Source organism: Sorex araneus, chromosome 2, assembly GCF_027595985.1.
Source record: "Sorex araneus isolate mSorAra2 chromosome 2, mSorAra2.pri, whole genome shotgun sequence".
NCBI lineage: Eukaryota > Metazoa > Chordata > Mammalia > Eulipotyphla > Soricidae > Sorex > Sorex araneus.
In genome coordinates, this window is record NC_073303.1 from 10,079,088 (window position 1) to 10,086,346 (window position 7,259).

Genomic DNA, 7,259 nt, shown 5'->3' on the forward strand with positions numbered 1-7,259 from the left:
TGGTTTTTCCTGGAAATCTTTAATACTGAAAATAGAGGAAGAGATCAAGCAGATGGGATTTTTCTCTAAGTGATGGAAATACATGTTACCTGAGTCTGATGGGAGTGACAATTTCAGAGCATGATTTGAGTGTGGGATATCGTATTATTATCACGAGATTTTTAGAATAGATTAAATTTTAAATATTTAAATAGTGCCTCATTGTAACTAGTATTATGCCTCTTATAATTGTTGGTGATAATATCCCAAGTGCAATCCCAGCTCGAAATTCAGAAAGAGAACACACTATTACCATACAATTTTTTTCTGGATGAAATCTGACAGCATGAAGTTAGATGTTACTGCTCACACAAATTATATCAGAACAGAAAGAATATTAAGAAGCATGTAAAATACTTTTGCACTGTACTAAACTTAATAGGCAATTGACTATTTAAAGGAAATAGAGCAACTAAGAATGGAACGCCTACAGATTGATGAATAGCTACAACAGTTTGAGTTTCAGACCTTCTTCCACCAGAGGTCCTGAAAAAGAGAAAGGATATGCCACTGATGAAAGTACTGTCTCTTCTGTACAGGTTCTAGGTCTTATAGTGGAAGAGGCAGAGATTGTTGGGGCCCTAATTACATCTTCAGTTATGGTAAAAAGCAAACATTTTTTCATACCTGGTGAATTGTGGCAGATGGATGTCACCCATATGCCGTCCTTCGGCAAATTGAAATTTCTCCATGTTACTATAGACAGCTTTAGTGGAGTCATGCATGCCACACCCCAAGCTGGTGAAGCCATCAAACATGTTATTGCCCATCTGCTTTCTTCCTTTTCCGTCATGGGATAACCTAAGTCTATCAAAACCGACAACGGCCCAGGCTACACTAGTGTGAGCTTTAAAAGGTTCTGTGGCCAACTAGGCATTAAACATCTTACTGGCATTTCGTACAACGCCCAAGGTCAGGGGATTGTGGAAAGGGCACATCAAACATTAAAAAATACTCTCCTTAAATTACGCACCCAAGAAACTTTGTATCCACATAAAGGGAACTCTAAACTCCTGTTGTCTCACACCCTGTTTGTCCTGAATTATTTGACGCTTGACATTAAAGCAGATCTGCTGCCGATCGTCTGGCATCCGTCCACGCAAGACAATTACACTCAAGTCTTTTGGAAGGACCCCCTGACTGGTGCCTGGAAAGGCCCTGATGCAGCACTGATTTGGGGAAAAGGACACGCCTGCATATATGATTCTGAGAACCAGGGAGCCCGGTGGCTCCCTGAACGACTGATAAAACAATTCACTCAACCCAGGGACTCTAAGCCCTGAGATGCTTCTCTCTGCTTTCTTTCAGGATGACGACGCTTCGGCCTTGGAAACTGCTTATTTGGAGCTGGCACTGCCTTCTACTACACTGCGTTCTATTACAGCCTCACCTCCGGCCCCTCCCTACCAACTTTTTAACTCTACTTGGTTGGTTGTGAATGGAGCAGGCGATACTGTCTGCACCTCCTCCTCCGTTGGCACTCAACCCCACTGGCCCGAGCTTACGGTGGACCTGTGTCACCTGGCCCTAGGAGCCAACTCTGACTGGGGTACCCATGAGCTTTTCTGGCCCCAGGGCAGGGCTCCTTACATTTCTGATGGTGAATACCCCCACCCAGGCTGTAGCGGCAGTCCTTACTCGCACTGACTTTTATGTGTGTCCCGGCCCCCATCGAGACCGCTCACTCTCACATAAATGCAGCCATACCTCTGACTATTTTTGTGCCTCTTGGGGTTGCGAAACTACTGGCTCAACTTCTCCCCATTAGCTGAGAGATTAGGATCCCCTTGGTACCATAGGCTCTGGGCTCATTTCCCAGGAACATGGCACCCTGATATCCCCTCTCCCAGTCTGGGTCAGCTGTGAGGTTAGCCTATGACGGGATATAGTGTAACGCCAGACCTGAGCTGGAGCAGCAAGAGGTCTCCATGACGGGAGTACTGTGAGGCCTTACCTCTTGGGTCCCCATCACATTCTCAGGAAGCACTTACTCTGTGCAACCTCCCCTTAGCTTCACCTAGGAGGCGGCTGGCAGGAAAATAACCAAGCGCCACATATGGAAGCACAGTGATGCCAAGAGTAAGAATCCCCTCACATAGCCTAAGACAGACCCCTGCCCCCTCAGGTCTGGAGGCACATTACATAGCCTAAGACACGGCGCCTCACCAACCCATGTGGCTCTAATTAGCCCTCAATTTTTTATATATAAAAACACAGGGGGAGATGTTTGGGGCCGAAACCTTGGGAAAGAGAACTTGGCCGTTCCCTAAACAAAGATTAACAACCAGTATATTATGAAAATATATGCGCCACAAGATAATAGTTGAACTGTTACAGAGACAGACATCCTGTTCTGGGGACAAAAAAGCACAGACAAATCATGCTCCAGCCCGTCAAGCCCACTTACGCAAATACCCCTTGTGACCTCCTCCAGACCCCTGTTCCGGCCTGCCCTACAGCCTACATATTTTGTGCTTCTGCCTTCAATAAATGAGACCTTGACAACAGCTTCTTGCTTGGGGTCCTTCTTCTCTCTAGCCCATGACTTTTCCAGGTAGTGCCTCCTCGAAAACCTGAATTACTGGTCCCGCAGGACTGGACAGGAGGAAGTTCTGAGGTATATGTCTTAAAGCTTTTTATAATGGCAAAAGATAGTAAAAATTATTTTTGTAAGGATCTCTGTATATTTTAAAGTGTAGTAGTATGGTCATATTTATATGATAAACTTTTTCAAATACACCCTTGTACAGTTTCCATGTCATTAGTAAAACTCTCATGATAGTTGTGATACTCTAGGAACCCTCTTTCTTACACTGTAGGGAAAAAAATATTACAAGTTACTGTTAACTGACGGTTACTGTGAAGTGACTGTTAAGGGAGAGTCAGGCAAAGTTCCCTTGGCATATTCATATCCAAAATGCAGTAACAGATATATGCATAACTCTCAGAGAGCTCGGCTAGCTACCAAGAGTATCCCGCCCACATGGCAGAGCCTGGCAAGATACCCATTACGTATTCAGTATGCCAAAAACAGTAATGATAGGTCTCATTCCCCTAACCCTGAATGAGCCTCCAATCTTTGGGAAAGATGAGTAGGGAGAGGCTGCTAAAATCTCAGGGCTGAGTGTAATAGAGATATTACTGGTGCCCGCTGGAGTAAATCTATGGGATGATGGTGATACAATGACACTAAACATAATGAATACTCATTTCTGATTGATTGCTTGTACTAGTAGTAACACTTAGGGATTAGGGCTATCAATGAAGAGGTTTCAGTGGAGTTATATTTGACTAATGAGAAGCCCTCTTTGTATTGTATCTACCCCTCCCTACAAAGAATAATAATATCAGTGCAATAAAACCAGGGAGATTGCGCTAGAGTGACAATGTAAACTAACAAGCAACTGATAGGTCCATTCTTTCATCCGTCCTGATTTGAGGGAAGAAAAATTGATCTGAGGAGATAAGATTAGTAAGGTCTACTTCAGAGCTTCTGAAAACCAGAGAAAATGAACCTGTAATCGCAAGATTCTGTAAAAAGAGCTCAGAATCAAATGGCTTCACCAGTGCCACAAATAAAATGGATGAAAGAAATTTTCCCTGCCAGGAGTGATCCATGAAAGCAGAGCCAGAAATAAACCTTCAGCGGCAAAGACAAAAATCAAAATAAAAAATCCAAGGCAATGTAATGAAAGCACCAAAGTTCAAAACTATTCCCTTTTGACAATACCTAGAAATGCTTACATGGGCTGTAAACTTCCAGCCAAGGCACTCTGAAGAATATTCACATATAACCTCTTCCCTAAAGTCACTCAGAGCTCCTGCTCCTCTGGAGAAGCTCAGAGTCTCTTATGAGTGTGTTACTCTATCTTTTATTTTTAATACTATTACTTTATGTTAACACAAAAAAAAATCTTGGTAATAGCCTCTAGCCACATGTCAAGGACATCATTTATTATTACAAGTGAGTCCCACCTCAGAGACAGCAGATGTTTTACATTAGCAAATAATAAGTGTAATATACCACTTCAGTGAACAGGTTTAAATGAGCAAAATGACTCTGAAAATACTTCTCAAAAACAATATTCCCCATATATGTGAATAAAATCAACACCACTTATTATAGATAAGTGAAAATTCAAATAATAATAATAGTATATGACATGGCACTGAAAAAATAACCTCTGTGTTATAGATAATTTTAAGGGTTGACAATGATAATTATATACAGACAGTTTTTCTTAACATATTTATTTACAAAACAGCATCAAAATCAAAATCACCTTTTTAAAAAATGCTACATTACAACCTAGAGACAGATATATTATAGAAAAAAACTTATTTCAAAATATATGTTCATGAACTCTGACACACATCCCAGAATACTATCAAGATAATATTCTTTGGCTATGTCTTCTTGGTTCTGATGGAGGGATCCCAAGAAGGAGGATACAATACCTTTTAGTTATTCTATGTTTATCCTTTTTTATCTCTATCTCTATATCTATCTCAATCATCTCTGTCTGTCTTTCTATCTGCCTGTCTTTCCATCTCTCCCTCCTGCCCCGCCCACACAAACACACACACACACACACACACACACACACACACACACACACACACAAGCCAATCTTGGCCTTACATTTTCACTCTCTACCCCAAACACTCACATTTTTATCTTCAATCTCCTTAGCAGCTTCTTTTCACTGAGGACTCAACACAGATTTCAATCAAACTGGATTAAACTACAAGTGAAATTGTTGTGGGATAAAGATCAGAAGTGAAACTATAGTGAGGTTTAAAGTCTGTTTGCCACATGTGTAAGTTCACCTTCTTCTGACTGGGTGGGGTCTCTGTAGGAGCAACGCCTTTACAACCCAGCAATCAATAAAACCAAGTGATAGGGCTGGAGCCATAGTACAGCTTGAGGGAGTTTGACTTGCACCCGGATGACCCTGGGTTTGATCCTTGGCATCCCTTACGATCCCCAGGACTGCCAGGAGTGAGTCCTTAGTGCAAAGAAAAAAAATAACTCCTGGGTATTGCCAGGTGTTGCCAGAAACCAAACAAACAAGAAATCCAACAAAATCCCCCAAAGAGGTGGCACAGGAAAAACCTAGGAAGCTACTCCATGAGCCCAGGAAACCGCCAAGAGCCAGTGTTCTGACTGTCACTTCAGATCTCTCTACATTAGTTCCAGATATCCTAGGAATAAAGAAACTTACTGGTCCTTGGGAATTTTTCCCCATTGTTGTGATTTGTTTTAAGCACATCTGAAATAAGATAGAGAATAAGGTATGAGATAAGCTGGGCTCCCAATGACCAGAAACCCAGCTTCCCTGTTGTTCTGTGTCTCAGGATGCTTCTCAGCCTGACTCTGCAGATCCCAATGCTGTAGCAACAGCAGCAGCAGCTCCCGGGACTGCACGGGAACCACTACAGCTTCATCAGTGAATGTTCTCAGCTGGAGCCACAGCAGCCCTGGCTATCAGTGCTCACGGAGTCTCAGTGTAGGGAAGTTCCCTGTATGCGTTTATGTCTCCTGAGGAATAAACAGGTTAGACTTAAGGACAGCAGTTATTAATGAAAGTTTAGTAAACTAAGAATGCACCGGAATGGGGGTACGACTGGGGGAGGCTAAAGCAATTCACAGCTGCTGTGGAGGACTTTTAGAGGGACAGGGTCAGAATATTTGCCAAAACTCTTGGGTGATTTCTACCCCACTCCAAAAGATGATTTGTTTAGAATTTTGAAAAAATCCTCGCTATACACCTATCCTGTTACTGCTTTCCTATTCTTGTATCCTGTGACCCCATCTAGGGCCAGTTCATCTAATAACCTATTAAAAAAAACTGATCCTTCAGAGTAGCATGCAATTCAAGTTGGTGAGCATTTTCAGATAATCTCTCCCAACAATTGGCATGGTGAAAACTGAGGTTTTGCTGTCATCTGTCTGCCCTGTGCTTGTGGGTTCCAGTGTGCAATGTTGAGGGACTCATCAAAAACTTCACTAATAAAAAGTAGGAGCAAGTGTATTATTTCTCCTCATCTGAGAATTACTGTTCAGTGGAGAAGAGAAACAGATGACTGCCTGAAAATAAAGCTTTTCCACATTGCAAACCTCCATTCAAAGAGGCATAATAAAAATGTACATGCAAGTTTCCAACTTTCCATAATAAATGCAAACAGTGACCACTGGGGGCTGGTCGGGAAACTGAGGAATTCGCAGAAGTGAAATTTGGATCCGAGAGTTGTCTGACTCCTGTGGTTGCTCCCTGTGGGTAGTTGTTGCTATGAGGCTTGTGGGGGCCTGTCCTGGACATCAGACCTGCACCAGTAGTTGGGGCTGAGACACAAAAACTGCTGAGACTCAAAATAGTGAAAATATAAGTGATTGCAGAATCATTATATAACAAACTTTTCGAAGAATTTCTTGTTTTGAACAACTGCTTTCACTGTGGTTAGTTTGTCTCATTTTCTGAGACCACCTCTGCAGTTGAGGACTATGAGAGCAAATTGGCAGCAATCAGTGTTAATATGCAAATATACATATTAACAGAGCCCACCATCAACAGTCATAAGGAAAACCCAAAATTAGCCCCAAAAAGAGAGGTAATCTCACGTCTAATGGAAATTTTGTTTAAATGAATGAGATATAGAAATTTGAAATGCACATGTTACTTGTGACTATGTAAAATGTGCAGCAGTGTGTTTGTGTGTGTGTGTGTGTGTGTGTGTGTGTGTGTGTGTGTGTGGTAGATCCAATGATGGTCAAGTTTTTTCCGGGTTGAAGGTGGTACTTATAAAAATAGTTGGTGCTATGTTTTGAACCCTGGGCCTCAGCACATAGAGCATGTGCTTTGAAACATGTAGCCATTTGTGCTATGACCTCAGACATGCAATATTTTTAGAATACAGTTTTGTAGTTCTCTAAAATGTTGAAAAAAATATCACTATGTGATGCAATAATTTTACATGTATATATATTCTCAAGAACATTGAATGTATCATACAATGAAAACAATGTATATTGCCCCTACCTCTCCCTTCACTCTGCTTTCTCTGAGGGAAGTGGCTTGGTTTCTGGTGGTTTTCCCGGACTATGAAGCTGCACTTCTATGATTTTGCAACATGCACAATGGTTCCCACATCTTCACCTTCCCAAAGGCCTCCTTCTCTGAGCCCCTCAAGCCCTGTTTCCGTATTGCTAAAGGTTCTCA